The sequence below is a fragment of the Nerophis lumbriciformis genome, linkage group LG05 (genome assembly GCF_033978685.3).
Source record: "Nerophis lumbriciformis linkage group LG05, RoL_Nlum_v2.1, whole genome shotgun sequence".
NCBI lineage: Eukaryota > Metazoa > Chordata > Actinopteri > Syngnathiformes > Syngnathidae > Nerophis > Nerophis lumbriciformis.
In genome coordinates, this window is record NC_084552.2 from 32,398,553 (window position 1) to 32,416,691 (window position 18,139).

Below are 18,139 nucleotides of genomic sequence, written 5' to 3' on the forward strand. Positions count from 1 at the left end.
CCAATCAATAACCAATAGAAGTATTATCATTATTTCTGCAGTCAGTGCTCAGTGGCGTCACCCACCACCTAGGTTCCTGTCATAGGTCAGGTTCTGAATGCTGACTCAAGATGGTTCTGATCTGTACTTTTTCCTGTGCAAGGTTCCATCTGCTTGTGTCATCTTGGGCCTGCCGTTGGCTGGAACCTTGGTTGAAACAAAAAAGTCCAAACAAACCCGACGCTAGCAAGACTGTTGAAGCCTAATTGACACTGTGTCTCCGCCCCCTCGCGACAAAGCCTTAGTATTCCATCAGCCACTCATAACCACCCATCTCCTCCAATCTTTTTATTTTAAAGCGACTTTTATTGTGAAATGTGCTCCGACCCACGTAGAGGTTTTTTCCTATTTTGTACATCGGCTGTTGTGAAAGTTAAGTCTCGCAACCTCTAATTTATGATAACTTTTTTTTACCACCACTGTCGCCATTGTGTAGGTGTTATTTTGTACATGGATCGCATGATCGTTCAGGTTCGCATAATAAGATCATGCGCTAATTCATCATATCATTTGACTTATCTTGGTGAATCCAGGAAGGGGGCAGCATGTTGCATTGCAGTTAAGGTTGAAAAAGAAGTTGCTATCTTTGTTCAGCATGAGTTTACTACTTGGTGATATGACCTAATGAACTCCCACAATCCAAAAAGTGGAGCATGCCCGCTTATTTGCTCACATGCTGTCAGTGTTCCAAATAGCACTTCAAACTACTATACTACTCTTATTACTAACTTGGGCGTGGCATACAGCTGCATTCAAGAGCCCGTTGGTAAGTCGAAAACATCTTACTTACTGACAATAAAGAATCCCATTTAAAAATAAATGAACTCTTGAAGAGTCTTCCAGTGCATATTTCCTAGATGCATACTGGAGTTGTCAGACTTCCCAGTGTTCTTGAATGCAGCATGTGTCTCACATGTAAACTTTTGGCCTTCAGTTTTGGATTGAGGCGGCCATCTTTGTCATTATTACTTCACCTTCCATTTCTCGTACATGCTTTGTTTTTTTACGGCAGCCTTTTGTGTGAGCGTGCAATTGTAACGTCTGTGACTTTTGTTTCTTCCGATTCTGCTTTGTCGTGTGCTCGTTCACTCTTCTTCTTTGCACACAAGATTGCAAACTCTCCCCGCTCTTGTTTGTGATGTTGTCGCGCCCCCCTGCAGCTTTGCGGTATCCATGGTAACCCAGACGTCGACGATGAGGCACATAGCAGAACAACATATCAGTGAAATGATGTCATGTGTTGATTTTTCCACAGCAAGTACATATCAACTTAAAAGAGGTATTAACAAATGGAAACTGAGAGGCGAATATTTTAGTGATTAAATGTCATTTGTGCTTAAAGACTGTTTTACGTGTTTCTTTTCCATTTTATTTTAAGATGTAAATATGTATTTTGAATATCAACCACTGTGTTAATTTGATATAATTAATTTATTTAATGCCAATATATTGTTGTTTTTATGTGCCCTGATGTTGTTTGACTAACTGGCAGTGCTGTGACTAAACCATACATGTTACAAAAGTGTTTTTTGTTAACAGTCACCGCTTGTAAGAAGACTTTTTAATGAGGGATACTGAGGTTTGGCTAAGAGACGTGTTGGACGTTTGTGTATGTTGTACAGCGTTCCACACTATGGATTCCTAACAAAGAATGAGAGGAACGTGTCTGTTGATGGTTCTAGAGTTTGCATGATGCCATTAAGCTGTTGGAGGAGGAAGTCATTCCAGATTGTTGTTTTTTTTACCAGTAAAATGTTTAATTCCAACAAGCGTGAAGTTGCTGCTTGTTGACACGATTGAAATAAGAGTCAAATGTAATGCCATTTTGTCATTGTGCTACAATGGAAATAAATATTATATTTAAATATATTTGCTAACCTACATCGTGTTGCCTGTGTTTTTATTTCATGTTTTTTTTCCAATGCAGTTCTGCAGTCGTGACATAAATAATGTAGGAGCCTAAATGCTATTTCAGTTAATTTACATTTTATGGAAGGTGCTTTATGTTTAATCAGCCAAAAGCGGATTATTTACTTAATTTTGAATAATATGAAAATGCTTAGAGTAATTATAAGGCATCCTTTATTTATAATTATTACATTTGTTTGAATAATTTGATAACATACTATACTGCTTGAATACAGTGAAGAATATGTACTGTAACTCTTTAATTGCATTTATGGCGGAAGGATCTGTGTGGTAATGAGGTTTGAACGCAGGGTATCATGGGTAATGTCAGCCAGGTATGGTGGAATGGAGCCAAACTTACTTTTTCTTACTCTCTTTTACACATTGTTTCTTCCACATCGTTATTTTTGGACATTTTTGAATGATTAAGTTCACAGGTAATCGATACACAAAACGAAGAGGAGCGTCTGGAGTTGTTCTATTGTTGTTGTCGCAGCAAGCGGGAGCAGCAGTAAGTGGAGGAGCGTCAACCGAAGGCTTCATTAGGAAAGTACAAATACATCTAATACAATTATTTACCAAATTAAAATGCATATATTGTTTTGTATATTTCACATCATATATACATTTATAGTAAATTAAGCTTACTTGTATTTTACTACAATTTAATGTTATAAAAAGAGTCGAAAGTGTGGCTGATAAACACGTGGCCTTCAAGTGCGTAGTGGTTGGATGATAAATTGAAAATGGAGGACCCCGAAGGGGACAAGCGGTAGTAAATGGATGGATGGATTTATTTGGAACAATGGGAGAGTGGATTTATAGCGCTCACCGAGCAGTCTAGTATGTATGTGGAATTTTAAATGTATATACACATGTTTCAATATATATTTTACTAGTAGTAGTAATTAAGTTGGTACATACAGAGCCCATGTTGCATACACTATAAAGTATTTTTAAGTCACGGCTGCTACCTGCCAGTAAGCTAAAAGAAAAAGAGCAGTGGTTACCATAGCAACCATTTGCTTGCCCATTTGGTAGTCAATGGTCACAGGCAAGCACAGAGATAAGACAAACAGACCAGTTCTGCAGCTCCAAGCAATGTTCCTCTGGTGGTTATTGATGAAAACAAGACATCCCTCGCTTGGTAAGTTTTGTAAGTCACTATCCTGATAGTTATCAGCCTGCCAGCTGCTAACCTGGCCTAGCTTTCCTAATAACGTCTGTGTGATGTTCACAGGGGGACTGGTGTGTACCAATGACAATAAACATGTGATTTTGATGTGTCGTTTATGACGAGAAGAAAAAAATAACCTTTCATTCAAACAGTCATTGTTGAACAATATACAGTAATAGACCATGATGAAAGTCTACCATGATGTGCATTTTAAAATGGATAACAACAAAAAAAAAGAAAAGGAGGATTACCTCCAAATTCTTCAGGACAACCTAAAATCATCAGCCCCGGAGGTTGGGTATTGGGCAATGTTTGGGTGTTCCAACAGGACAATGACCCCAAACAATGTTCCCTCTAATTTTTCATGTGTGTGAGCAAATGCAAAAACTCCCTGAGCATTTAGTGGAGCCCTTGTGAGCAACATCAGACGTGCACACTGTGGCTACACCAGCAGCACACCTGTCCCAAACCTGACTAAATAACAAGTTAAATCTCCATCCATCCATCCATTTTTTACCGCTTGTCCCTTTCGGGGTCGCGGGGCGTGCTGGAGCCTATCTCAGCTGCATTCGGGCGGAAGACGGGGTACACCCTGGACAAGTCCCCACCTCATCGCAGGGCCAACACAGATAGACAGACAACATTCTCTTATTATTATAATCAAATAACAGCAGTCATTTCCATGAGTTTATTTTCTAATATAAGTGTTTAGGCCCACTTACAATGACAATAACAAAAAATATTGTTTTTCATGAACTGTGTACTTGTATTGTTTGTCTGGGTGGAGGTCCTGCTTTAGAAATGTAGACATTGCATTTAGTTCCCATTAAAACATTCACATGTTGTACAATGAGATGTAAGCAGGGGATCATGTGTACATTCCTGCAACTTCCTGTTTGTAAAAAATATATTTTTATTAGTATTTATTTAATATACTAACAGCATTTCATGATTAATATTTATAAATTAAGATTCCTAATAAAAGACACTAGAATAAGCACACATTTGATTGGTAAATCATAGTGTAACGACCTGGAATTACACTTTATGTGTGGTGTTGGAGTTGTACGACTTTTTGTGTGGCTGTAAACGCATCACTGGCTAAGTGCCATATGTGCATGTGTTGGCGCAAGTGAGAAAGAGCGAGCGGCTGCTGTTGATATAACAAAGTTGGTTTTGGTCTGGTTTGTACTGCAGAAAATAACCAGTTTTGCTAGATATAATTTTTTTTACTAATGTTTTGGTGATGTGTTTATGGCCGACAATAAAGAGTTTTGCTCAGTAAAGTGATCGATGGAATTCATGTCCTCAAAGCGTCTCGACAGACGTTACAATATTTCAACAATGATGACGAAAACTGTTTTCTCTGTCGTGTCCATGTCGTGTCAAAAATTGTTATGCGCTTATTTTTTTATTTGATTTTGTGCGTGGCATAGATTTGCCGTGGGCAGAGAACGCTTGAGCAGTGCACAATTGCACAGGCGCGTACCTTAGAGGGAACATTGACCCCAAACACATGTCAAAAGTGGTAAAGGAATGGCTAAATCAGGCTAGAATTAAGGTTTTAGAATGGCCTTCCCAAAGTCCTGACTTAACACACGTGGACAATGCTGAAGAAACAAGTCCATGTCAGAAAACCAACAAATTTAGCTGAACTGCACTAATTGTGTCAGGAGGAGTGGTCAAAAATTCAACCAGAAGCTTGCCAGAAACTTGTGGATGGCTACCAAATGCGCCTTATTGCAGTGAAACTTGCCAAGGGACATGTAACCAAATATTAACATTGCTGTATGTATACTTTTGACCCAGCAGATTTGGTCACATTTTCAATAGACCCATAATAAATTCATAAAAGAACCAAACTTTATGAATGTTTTTTGTGACCAACAAGTGTGTGCTCCAATCACTCTATCACAAAAAAATAAGAGTTGTAGATAGTATTGGAAACTCAAGACAGCCATGACATTATGTTCTTTACAAGTATATGTAAACTTTTGATCACGACTTTGTATTCGATTTTTGTGTTTATCAGGATAAATAAAAATCCATAAAAGAAAAACAGCACAAAATCCAATTTTATGACAATATTTTAATGAAAATTAACCCTTTTTTGTTTGTTTTAAAATCTGCCATATATAAAAAAAATCGAAAAACGGCCCTGATTTTGTTTTTGATTTGCGTTAAAGAATTAGAAATAGAATGAACAGGAAGGTACACAGACCTTTTAAGCTCAAGTCACAACAGCATATATATTTTTTTTGTAAAACACAACAAAAAAAATGCAATCACATAGTGGCCATGAGAAAACCCAATTACTGACAAAAAGAAACTTCTTAGTAAGATTTTTTTAATTCATAGAAGTAGTAAACGGCTTAACACTGAATCTCAATATGTTTTAGAGACTTGCCCACAACTGGTCATTGAGAGTGTTTTTGATGTGTTAGAGTGTATTTGTTGACTTTCGATTAATTTGCTGCCTCAATAGTATTTTGGTGTTGAAGTAAAAAATATGCATCTATGCATGTGCGTCTATTCTTTGCGTCATGTTAGCTAACTGGTGTTAGCCGTGTAGAATGCTATATCTTCCTCACTAACATGTTAGTATTTGTGACACTAATGCCAGATGTAAAGTACATTTTTTAATTTCAAGGCAGCTTTAATTCAGCACATAGCGATGGGTGGTGCTCCCATAGATGTGTTATCATGTTCAAAATGTTGCCAATACCAAGTCAAATTCCTTGTGTGTTAAACATACTTGGCCAATAAAGCTGATTCTGATTCTGATTCTGATTCTAATAGTCTTGCTGCCAACCGGTCATTGTCCGCAAGCCCGTTAAGCATGTTGGGCGAGCTTCTTCCTCCAAGCCGTCTGTATAAGCACCCAATTTAGTCATTTTAAAAGGGAAAAGTTGAGTGGCCGACCTTCTTCATCCATCATACAGCCTGCAGAGTTGTGTGCAGGGGGGAGGTCGTATACAGCCGCTGCAGCTGAACTTTGATACATTTTGTACATTAAAGTTGCTAAAAGCAATCCAATATTGTACAATGTATCAGATTCAGAATCAGCTTTATTGGCCAAGTATGTTTAACACACAAGGAATATGACTTGGTAAACTGTGCTCTCCTTGTTCAATAGGCCCTTTTCCACCGCAGGAACTTTTTCAGGAACTTCCCCATGTAAATAAAGTTACCCCTGTGTTTCCTACAAAAACTACCCAGGTAGATTTAGTTCTGTTGGAACCTTTCGGAGTTCTTCCTAGCTAAGTAGGACTTTTCCAAGGCACCAAGAATCTTTTCAGGTGCTGTGCTGTTGAACGCTGATTGGTTAAACACAGTTGGGGGCATTCCTTAATCTTCTCTTTCAACCACACGACCGCCTTTGGAATATACGCGGCGACTTGTTTATTTCGTATTTCTTGTATATTTCTATCACAACAAACTTGACAATGGAGAGAAAGAAGAACGAAAGGAGCTTTCAAAATGCAAGGACTTTTGTGGGGCATCTTTGTGCTGATCAGTAGAACTATTTTGAAGTTGTTTTAACTCAGCCGTAGTTTTTAAACTATATGCAGTTTAATGTTGTTTATTGTTTTTTACAAGCTTAATTTCGATACACAAAACTACGAGAAGTGGACAGACTCTTTTAAACGTATTTACAGAGGCGTATGAAGCGGCAACTTCAGCAGCTTACTACTCTGAATTTGTTGGAAAAATGTGCATAAAAAAGGAGGCAACTCACGAGTGGAACGAAAGTAAATAACATTAAATATTAACGTTTTACGTCACTTGTGATAAAAGTAGTCACTCGATTTGTGTAGTTACTAGCATCAACTCGAGTGAACAGAATGCTAATGCTCACAAGCTAACGCTACAGCCGATGTGTTTGTGTTGTCGGCATTAGATAAACCCTGACATTTGTTATTTGTATATTGTTATTTACAGCTGAAATGGACCAAAAGGAATCGCCTGACCCTCATAAATTCATAATTTACTAAGAGAATGACTTCCTGACTGTTGGACATTGCGTACAAAAGCCTGACTTTTTATGAACAATTCGTTACACTTTATTTTATAAATCATATTGTTTTGTACATGATTGCTATGTATTTCAATTACTTACTTGTTATTAAAAAATTGTGACCTAAAATTGTCTGTTTATTTCAGTGTAAAAATATACTAAACCACTCCTCCATACGTCATCAGCTGGATTTGTATAAACTACCCTGAACTGTGAAATGCGGTGGAAAAACAAACCACACACTTCTACAGTTAAGTTAAAGTTAAAGTATCACTGATAGTCACACATTTTAGTAATGACTACACAACTTAAGGTTATCTGTATCTCATGTGGGCAGCACTGTGGTTTTTTTAGGGTTTTTTTGTGTGGCGTTAGCATGTTCTCCCCGTGATTGCATGGGTTCTCACCGGGTACTCTGGCTTCCTCCCATCTCCAAAGACATGCACCTGTGGATAGGTTGATTGGCAACACTTAAGTGGCCCTTAGTATGTGAATGTGAGTGTGAATGTTTGTTTTTTACAAATGTGTTGGCCCTGCGATGAGGTGGCAACTTGTCCAGGGTGTACCCTGCCTCGAGTGCAGCTTCATTTGTCCCCCCCCCCCCCCCCCTCCCTGCTCCATCAAGGTAATTTAACAACACTTGGTCCGTTTATCTTCAGGGTGACATGGAACGTTATGAGTTTCTAGGTCTGGTCGGTAAGGGCAGTTATGGCACGGTGCTCAAGTGCCGCCATCGCATCTCAGGCCGCCTGGTTGCCATCAAAAAGTTCCTGGACTCTGATGAGGACATTGCAGTGAGGAAGATCGCTCAGAGGGAGATCCAGCTGCTCAGGGTAACTGTCCATCAAACTTTCCAATCGTTCGTAGAGTATAACAATAGTTCCTTATCTATTGTCGTCATTAAGAAACTACACCACGACAACCTGGTAAACCTTCTCGACGTCTGGCAGCGTCGCCGCCACTGGTATCTGGTCTTTGAGTTTGTTGAACGAACTCTCCTGGATTATTTGGAGCAAAATATCCTCGGACTGGACCTGAGCACCTGCCGGCAGTGCTTCTTTCAGGTCCTCAGGGGAGTTGCCTTCTGCCACCAGCAGAATGTGAGACAATGAAAAGAATGAGTCCCATGCGGTAACATCTGATAAAGTTCTACTTCAATTCCTCCGCAGGTCATCCACCGTGACATCAAACCTGAAAATGTCCTTATCTCTAAGGGAGGTGTTGTCAAATTGTGCGATTTTGGCCTGGCGCGCACCGTGGCCTCCCCTACCAGGGGCAGAGCATACACTGACTATGTGGCCACGCGTTGGTACCGAGCCCCTGAACTGCTGGTGGGGGACACCAAGTACAGCAAGTATGTGATGGTGTGTATACACGGAGGCTGATCGTGAATGGAGTTTTTGACATGTGTGTTGTGTGCAGACCAGTAGATGTGTGGGCTGCGGGCTGCTTGCTCGTCGAGATGCTGACAGGCCAGCCTCTCTTTCCTGGAGATTCAGACCTGGACCAAATATACCACATTGTAAGGTTATTCGGTAAGTACAGTTCGCAAGGTGATTAAAATATTCATATGTACATCACTAATCATTCACTTACAAAATAATTAATGTTTTGATATCAAACAATATATATACTTTCCCACCCACTTCAAAGTTCATATTTTGGACTTGGTCTGCCGCTCAGGTGTCACTCTGTCAAACGCTATTGTGACACCAATTACATCCACTTGTTTGTCACTTTTTGTTTGGGCGGTAAGACCATTTAGGTGTTCAGTGTTTGGAGCAGTTCATTGGTTTTTCCTTTGAGTCTTTTGTTTTTCTTTGTTACCGCCGCTTTGTTTTGTGTTACAGACCTAACCACTCTCTGAGCAGGCCATAATTAACAGGGGTTGTTGCAGGTGTGCGTAATTAACAGGGCTATTTAATCACACCTGTACGGGCAGGAAGGCACTGGCTGATTACTCTTTGTGACACAGGACCTCAGATTCATGCTCTGGATTCTTCTCCTCAATTCCAGTTCCTGTTCGACCTTTCGCCTTTGTGCCCTGTATAGTCTTCCTCCTGGCTCAGGTAGCCACTCAGTTCTTGATTATCATATTTTACCTGTTGCAGTATTTTTTGCGGTGCAATTTTTTGTTCCTGTTTTTATGTACCGTAGTTTTTTATTTACTTAAGTGTTGCTCTTTATCCCTGTCTTGAGCAATAAAGACACTTTTTGGTCTTATTCCTGCCTGTGTTCTGCATCTTGGGATCTGATAGCCTCTTACAGAGTATCACCAAGCATGACAGAAATCAGCCAGTAAGTAATATGGATTCCACAAAACAGAAGGAAATTATTTGTGCGCTCCGGGCTCACGGACAAACAATTTCTCGTCATGAGCAGATATTGGACGAGATGGTCAGACTGCTAAAAGAGCTTCATGCTCGGCCCACTCATGAAGAGCAAGCTCGAACGGCAACAGCAGTCACGCCCATGCCTCCCCAGCCTAATTTTCCCCTACGGGAACCCAACATTCCTCCTTCCGCCAGATTTGGTGGAGATTTTGGACTTTGTGGACTGTTTATTCACCAATGCTCGCTTGTTTTTTTCTCAGCCAGCCACTACCTACCTCATACACTCTGCTCGAGTGGCATACAGCAAATGCTGAGCCTCCTTTCTGGCCGCGCTGCCAGCTTGGCCATGGCAGTGTGCGAAAAAAGGCCCGCGATGCGGGAGGACTTATCCCTGTTCCTCGCGCAGATGAGAGGTTTTTGACCACCCGATGAGAGAACGGGAGGCCGATCTTTGCCTCCTCTCCATTCACCAAGGGGCGTAGTCAGTGGCAGACCACTCCATTACCTTTCGCATTCTGGCAGCGGAGAGTGATTGGGACGAGAAGGCCCCGCGCTGCAGCTTTTTGAGCAGTCTAAGCTCCCGTCTGCAGGACGAGTTAGTTACTCGGGATGAGCCAAAGACTTTGGAGGAGCTGATCGCCCTGACCATCAGACTGGACGGAGGCCTGCGGGAACGGGAGAATCAACAAAGGGTGGCACTACCTTCACATCCTCTTACGTCTCGTGCACCTCCACCAGATGCTCTTCCGGCACTGCTCATGCCTCCATCCGGAGTCCAGAGGGCGGCATCAGACCTTTCCTGTGATGTCGAACCTATGCAGCTGGGAGTCTTTCCTCAGAGGAGAGGTCTCGGAGGCTGCGTCTCAAGTTGTGTCTTTACTTCGGCAAGCCGAACCACACCGTTCATCAACGGGCGACATCCATTTGAGGAGTTTGTTTGCGTCTCCTGTGGTCGAACGTCCCAAATGGAAGGTACGCTTTCTTGATCTGGGGAGGCGTTACCCATTTTATGCCTTGATTGACTCAGGGGAGTACGATAACTTCTTTGACTGTGACGTTTTAAGATTCTCACTGTTTCGATTAGCTTCTCCTAAAATTGTTTGCTCCCTTTAACGAGGGCCACCTAGCTAATATTACCTGTCAGACACAGGCGGGATCCCTCCTTCTGGCTGGGAATCATCAGGAAGCTATCAGCTTTTTTGTTATACCGTCTCGCTCGTCTCCGGTGGTTCTTGGTCTCACCTGGCTTCCACGTCATAGTTCTATTATCGATTGGTCATTGCTAAAAATCACAAACCGGAGCACTTTTTGTCATTCTCACGATTTGCGATCAGCCTTGTTACCTCGCCCAGTTTTGCCTGACCTATCATCTGTACCGAAAGAGTATAATTTGCTTCATGAGGTTTTTTGTAAGGATCGTGTCATGTCTCTTTCCCCCCCACCGTCCCTACGACTGTGTCATAGATTTGTTACCTGGTTCCCCTCTTCCTTCATCACGCTCATATAACATCTTACAGCCAGAACAAAAGGCCCTCAAGGAATATAATTTTTCTTCACTTGTCACAGGGCACATACAGGTACAGCCCTTGTCCGCTCCGGTAGTAGCAGGATTTTTTTTTGTCAAGAAAAACGATGGCTCGCTTGTCCTTGCATTGATTTCTGCGCTCTTAACAAGATTACTGTCAGAAACGAATACCCGCTTCCCCTTCTTGACTCGGCCTTCACTCCACTTCACAATGCCGTCATCTTCTCTAAATTAGACACACGCTATGCCTATTACCTGGTGCGTGTTCGTACAGGTGATGAATGGAAAAAAGCTTTTAATACCCCATTAGGCCATTTTGAGTATTGTGTCATGCCATTTGGCCTTACCAAAGCCCCACCTGTTTTTCAGAGTCTTATTAACGATGTGTTGCGTAATTGTTAGAATAATTATGTGTATATTATCACACTAACTTTAGTATGCTTAAAGTCCATTGCTTTAGTTATTAGCTATTGTGCTCAAGTTAGACTTTTCTAATCTATGCAAGGACAAAACTTCTTGTCTGAGGGGTGGCCTCAGCCACAGATGTTATCTTTGTTTTAGCCCGCTAACAGCCAAAGACTTCAACGACTTCAACGAACATAAGATGACAGCACGCAGACGAAGCAGAGACTTCAAGGACCTCAACGAAGATAAGATGACAACACGCAGACGAAGCGGGGACAAGGCGAAATCACAAGGCCTCCAGCCCATTCCGTCACGTACTGTGCGTCCTGGACCTGCTTTGCATAATATATGTGACCACTCCTTTTAGAGTACAGTGATGTTGACAGTGGAACTCTGAATAAAAAGAGGGACGCGGGAGCTGAACCTTAGAGCGTAGGGCGAGACTGTGACTAAGTGTGCAGCTCCATGCGTTCTCCACATGAGCTAAATTGAACTCTGTCTCTGCATGATTCCTTGCTTCTTGTCTGATTAACAGATGTCATCAGTGTTTAAACCTGACAGTAATATGATTGGCAGGTTTGTTTTTGTTTATCTTGACGAAAATCTTATTTTCTCCCCATCCATCCAGTCACACCGTCAGCATGTACAATTGGTCCTTCAAAGATTGTTAGCAAAACAATTGTTTGTTAAAGTTCTAAAATTTACATTTCATGTATCTTCAGAACCGTTTTTGGGGTTTATTGTGGCGAGGGGCCAACTCAGACCCGATCCCGCCTAGATTGAGGCGAGATCCTATTCCTACGTCTAGGAATCTATTGCAAAGGTTTCTGGGTTTTACCAACTCTTATAGGTGGTTCATCTGCAACTTAAGTAAAGTCGCGGAGCCTTTAACCAAGCACACATCATCCAAGGTTATGTTTGTTTAGACTCCTGCTGCTGAGGTGGCATATAGGCGTCTTAAATCAATTTTTACCTCGGCTCCGGTTCTTGTTTACGCTAATCGTTCGCTCCCTTTCTTTGTTGAGGTGGACATTTTGGACACATGGTGGGGGCAGTACTCTCTCAGCACTCTGAAGTGGACCAGAAATTGCACCCATGTGCATTCTTCTCGAGACGCCAGCAGAACGCAAGTACGATATTGGTAATCGAGAACTCCTGGCAGTCGTCCTCACCCTGCAGGAATGAAGGCACTGGTTGGAAGGGGCGGCTCACCCGTTTGTCATCTACATCGACCATAGAAACCTCTCCTACAACCGCCCTGCTCAACGACTGAATCCTCGCCAGGCACGATGGGCTCTCTTCCTCACAAGATTTGATTTCACACTCACTTATCATCCTGGTTCACTCAATGGGAAACCTATCGCACTATCAAGAATGTTTGCTTCCCATAAGGAATCTGTTCCAGAGACTATTCTTCCCTTTTTTCGGATTCTGGGGTCTCTCCAATGGAAGGTGGAGAGGCGGGTATCGTAGGAAAATAAGGACACACCCGCTCCTCCCGGATGCCACCCTGGTCATCTTTTAGTCCCTCCCCGTCTCCGCTCCGAAGTGCTGACATGGGCACACACACTTCCAAAATTGCTTGTCATCCTGGAGCCAGGCGTACTGCATTCCTGCTTTTACAGCATGTTTGGTGGTCTTCTCTTCAAGCAGACAATAAGCGTTTTGTGGCTGCATGCACGGTTTGTACCAGGAGCAAATCCTCCATTCAGGCAGCTGCTGGGTTGCTAAGACCGCTTCCCATCCCATCTCGTCCGTGGTCTCACAAAGTTATGGACTTTGTAGCTGGACTACTGGCATTAAGGTGCTTCACAACAGTTCTTACTATCCTTGACAGATTCTTTAAATTTACACACTTCATCCCACTTCGCAACCTTCCTTCATCCTTAGAGACTGCTAAACTGCTGGCACAGCATGTTGTTCATCTTGGCATTCCCCTGGATGTGGTGTCCAACAGAGGTCCACAGTGACCTGGAGGGTTTTTTGCAAATCACTGGGAGCTACTGTAAGCCTATCATCAGGGTACCATCCTCAGTCCAACAGCCAGACTGAGAGGGCGAACATCAACTGCCTCAGCCCGTCACTCATTCCCAATAGTGCTGCAATCCTTGTTAACTCTCTTGTCACTTCCTTCCTGGATTTTTGCAACTCTCTACTCTTTGGTCTCCCCTACAAACTCCTCCATAAACTCAAACTCGTCCAGAACGCTGATGCCCGTATAATCACCAGAGCTCCTGTCATCAGTCACATCACCTCTGTTCTTCACCAACTCCCATCAATATTCCTACCCGATCCCTCAGGTCTTCCTCCTCCATAAACGTGACCGTCCCATTAGCCCACCTGTCTACTATAGGGTAAAGAGCCTTCAACCGATCTGCACCTTGCCTCTGGAACTCACTCCCCTCTGACATCCGGAACAATGACTCCATAATCACTTTTAAAACTTACCTCAAAACCCACCTGTTTAGGCAGGCCTATGCCTGTCACAAGTGTCTTTGTTTTTTAAATTGCTGCTTAGACTAAATTGTTTTTTTTATGCTGCTTTTGTTTTTATGAGATTTACGGCGACCTTGAGTGTCTTGAAAGGCACTTTACAAAATAAATGTATTATTGTTATATTGTTATAGTATTATTGGTCCGATATTTATGTTTCACACTATGCAATATACACTCTTCTCTTTGTCTCTGTAGGTGACCTGACAGCTCATCATCAGGAGTTATTCCACAAGAACCCCACATTTTCTGGCATTAGCCTGCCAGAACATTTCAGCAGAATTCCTCTAGAGCAGCACTTTCCTTTGGTGTCATCAAAAGCTTTGAATCTGGCTCAGGTATTCTATTCAGACAACTGCTCAGACACATTTTCAACTTCATCCCAGCATCTCTGTGATCTTCTAGGAATGTCTCCAGATGGATCCGGAGAAACGAGCTCGGTGTTCAGAGCTGCTGGGACATTCGGTGTTCACCCACGACGACTTCCATGTCAGGTAATGCTGCCTCATTGGAAAACATGCTAGTAAAGTCTGACTAATTCTCCGTCCGCTCAGGTTTTTGGATGAGCTGAGAGCCAGAATCCATAAACAGCACAGAGAGAACTCGATCCTCCCAAAGATAAGCAAAGCCTCAAAACAAGAAAGAGGCCAAGTTGATGACCAAAGTCGAAGAGGAAAAGATTCTAAAAAGACTATTAAAGATGTGCAGGACAAGAAAAAAATCAGGAAGGAAGACGAGAAGGTGGTGAGAACAAAAGGCAAGCAACATTTAAAGCAGTATGGAACTTTTCAGAACACATTGGAACCCAATGCTACCAAAGCCCCCAAAATATTAGGATCAAGGAGTATGGATAATGGAGTTAAGATGGCTGCCACCATGAAAAATAGAGCAAGACACAATTCAGTTCTTAAATCAAAAGACCACATCAGGGCTTCTGGTGTGACAAAGACCTTCGACTTGTCCTCTAACCAAACAAAGACCACCTCAAACGTTGTTCCAACGTCCAATCAGCACACAGCTTCCTCAAATGGTATTTCAAAGACTCTCACTGTGAGCTCTAAAGTTCCGAAGGACGATCCCGAACTGGCCAAACCTTCTTCAGCTAAACCCTCACAAGATGTCTGCGGACTTTTAAGGTGCCTTTCACCTACTACAGAATTTATGGAAGAATATTCAATAGACAAGACAGTCAGGCAGCAAAACCTGCTGACCAAAGCTGCTCAAAGTCACCTTCAGGCACCTCAAACACCTATAATCCCACAACCCGTAAACATCTTATTAAATGAAGACCCTAAAGCCATGTTAATGGAAACTGAGAAGACAATAGCAGGCTCAGAAAAAGAGAACAGCTCCAGGTTTTGGGCGGGACAAGCCAGAAAGACAAAAAGGAGCTTTCCAGAAATAAGGAACTACTCAAAAGCAAATCCATGCACAATCTTGGATGCGCTTTCAGTCACTGTGACACCAGATCCCAGGTCTTCCACTCAAAGCTCTGCCCTTTACTCCAACATTGATAATGCACAGCTTCATTCTCTTCAAGTGGATGCCACCCCTTCCCTGGGTCCACCCCCTTCATTATTAATGCCCACCCTTCTCATCCCTTCTTTGACATGCTGTGCTGACAGCGGTTGTCTGGACAGAAGATCCCAACCTGAAGCACACAATCTCTGGTCGGAAACAGATTTAAAAAAAACATTAGACTCTTGCCATGGTGATTGATAGTGCTGTCATGTAAACTGTTTGTTACAGGTGGAGGCATCACAGTGGCTTTTACCGTCAGCCGCTTCAGCGACCTCAGGGAACACTTGCAGCACAGGTGCCACAGCTCGCACATCCTACATGTGCACATCACAATGGTTCAAAACATCTCCTCCCATAGGTGGCGGCGAGAAGCGCAGCCTTATTCCCATTAACACACTGTTCCAAAAAGAACAGCCGTGGAAACTGTGTGGTGTCCAAAAGAAAGTCAGCTGTTAATTTCCCTGATGTAAGGAGCTCAGCACCGCTGGAGGTCAGAGAGAGAGAAGGTACGACATTACAAAAATGCACAAAAATATGAGCACATTTTCACTTTTTGTGGTCCACTGAGTTTAATCTTACAAAACAAAAGTATGCACTCCTCTTTTTTAGGGAACTACAGCAAGGTTCTGAGGAAAGACAGAGTGCTACTTTAATCTCTTGATCAAGGACACACACACTGACTACAGAATTTGTAGCTATACTGTACGTAGGCCACTATACAATCCAGACATAAGCCAAACCCCATGTTCCTTGTATTTTTATTTTATTTAATCATAATAAATATTCTGAAACCCTAATTTAAAATTTGACAATAAAAAAGTAAATTAAAGGAAACTTTAAAGCACTCTGATTGATGCATATTCCATTTTTACGTGAAATTCAATCACATTTCCAAATTATTCCTGAGATTCATCACTGGAGGAAAGTGATTCTACTTTCCTTAGGCTTACACTAAACCCACTATAGCTGCTCGCTGCGTGTGACTTCACAGACAATGGCCGAGCCGGCTTGACGGCAGCAGACAGCATACGATTGGCGTGGGGCACCACAAAGGCCACTGCGAGGTATGTGGGTGTTGAAATGGTGTGTTTGTTTGTTTGTTTGTCTATGCATGGTGCAATTGTATGGGTGCAACATGTATATATTATTGATTTTTTTGTTTTTTCTTTGTATTTTAGTTTTGTAGCTATATGTAGAAATAGCACTTCTGAAGTGGCAGCTGGTTGCATCAGCTCTGCTCTCCTTTAATGTGTTTTATGTCCTTTGTGTTCTTTAAAGGGGAACTGCATTTTTTTTTTTAACTCATCAAAAAAAATCATTATGAAAGACATGACGATGAAAAGATTTATTTTCTTAATGCATTGTTAATATTAAATAAAAGTCCACTTACAGCAGAGTCAATGGGAGCTCTACTATTCCGCCCATAAAAGCCGATATCCATTCAAAAAGCGCCAATAATTCTCAATATACATTTCGTGACTTGAATATTAACCAAGTATTAGTGATACTGTTATTATAAGTGCTAGCGCAGACAAACTATTTAAAGCAGTGACGTAATCACTTCCGTTTGTCCCTATGTTTGAATCATTGAGGGGTCTGCCGTTTCCTTGCTTCCCTGCTCCCTGTAAATTTTTTGTAGATCATAAATCATGCATCTCACCTGGAAGGTAGATGGCTGAGAATACAAGTTGGTACACTTTGACAGGCATTTAGGCCAAATGACAATGTATGAACATCTCAGCAGTCAGCATCCCAATGGCAGCAGACCTTGCACAGTAAGTGATGTTTTATGTTTGTTAGCTCTCATAATGTGTGCAGTGAGCAGAAATCAGTGAAGAAGAAAAGTAAAGCGCAAACATTGTGATGCGTTTTTTAAATTAATGCACCGCATATGCTTATAATTAGCAAAATACGTAAATGTTATTATAAATGTTCCTGTTACTACATTACATATACTGTATATTTACATCATGTACTGTTTATGAAACCCTAATGGAGGTGGTTGGATGTTTTTTTAGGGGCTCTATAGGCAGAACTAAAAGGCTACTGTAGGCTCCATTGTAAACAGACTTTTGATTGAATGTATTTAATATTTAAAATGTATTAAAACAAAAAATCCATTTGTCATGTCTTTCATAATGATTGTGAACAATAGGCAACATTCCAAAAAAAGTAGTTTCCCATTTTCATACCAAGATGGCGTTCACGGTACTGTGGTCTCTCATAGTTGTTTTATTTCGTGCATTGACCAAAGAGAACACAATTTACCAAGTTAAACTCCTCGTGTGTTAAACTTACTTGGCCAATTAATCTGATTCTGATCAGTGGGGACTCTGAGGAAGAACACGATGAGGAGAATGTGGCTCATGACTGCAGGGGGACTGTGAAGGAGGTGAAGGAATGAAATGATAGGAAGGAGATAGATCTTACAAAGTTTATTTTTTCCAAGTACTTGTACAAAACATTTGGCTCTGATTTAACTCTATACTAACTGCCTTGTGATTCCAGTTATGACAATTACAGCGCTTGCTGGTGTTACCCAAAGTAGACACAGATCATTTCTGTGTTTCGAGTTGTGTTGCTATGGTGGAGATAAGTGACCGTTTAAATGCACGCACTGTCTCCTTACTCAGAGTTGCCTTTTTCTTCGTTAGGTAAAGCTCATATCGAGGTGTTCAAAGCTAAGTCACCTGAAGTAATACAAATAAAGCAAGTGAATG

The 18,139-nt window shown here is 41.7% G+C and overlaps 1 pseudogene; it reads left to right on the top strand.

Moving 5' to 3' along the window:
- Nucleotides 1-2,207: 2,207 nt before the first annotated feature.
- Nucleotides 2,208-17,887, top strand: LOC133606645 (uncharacterized; annotated as a pseudogene).
- Nucleotides 17,888-18,139: the final 252 nt, after the last annotated feature.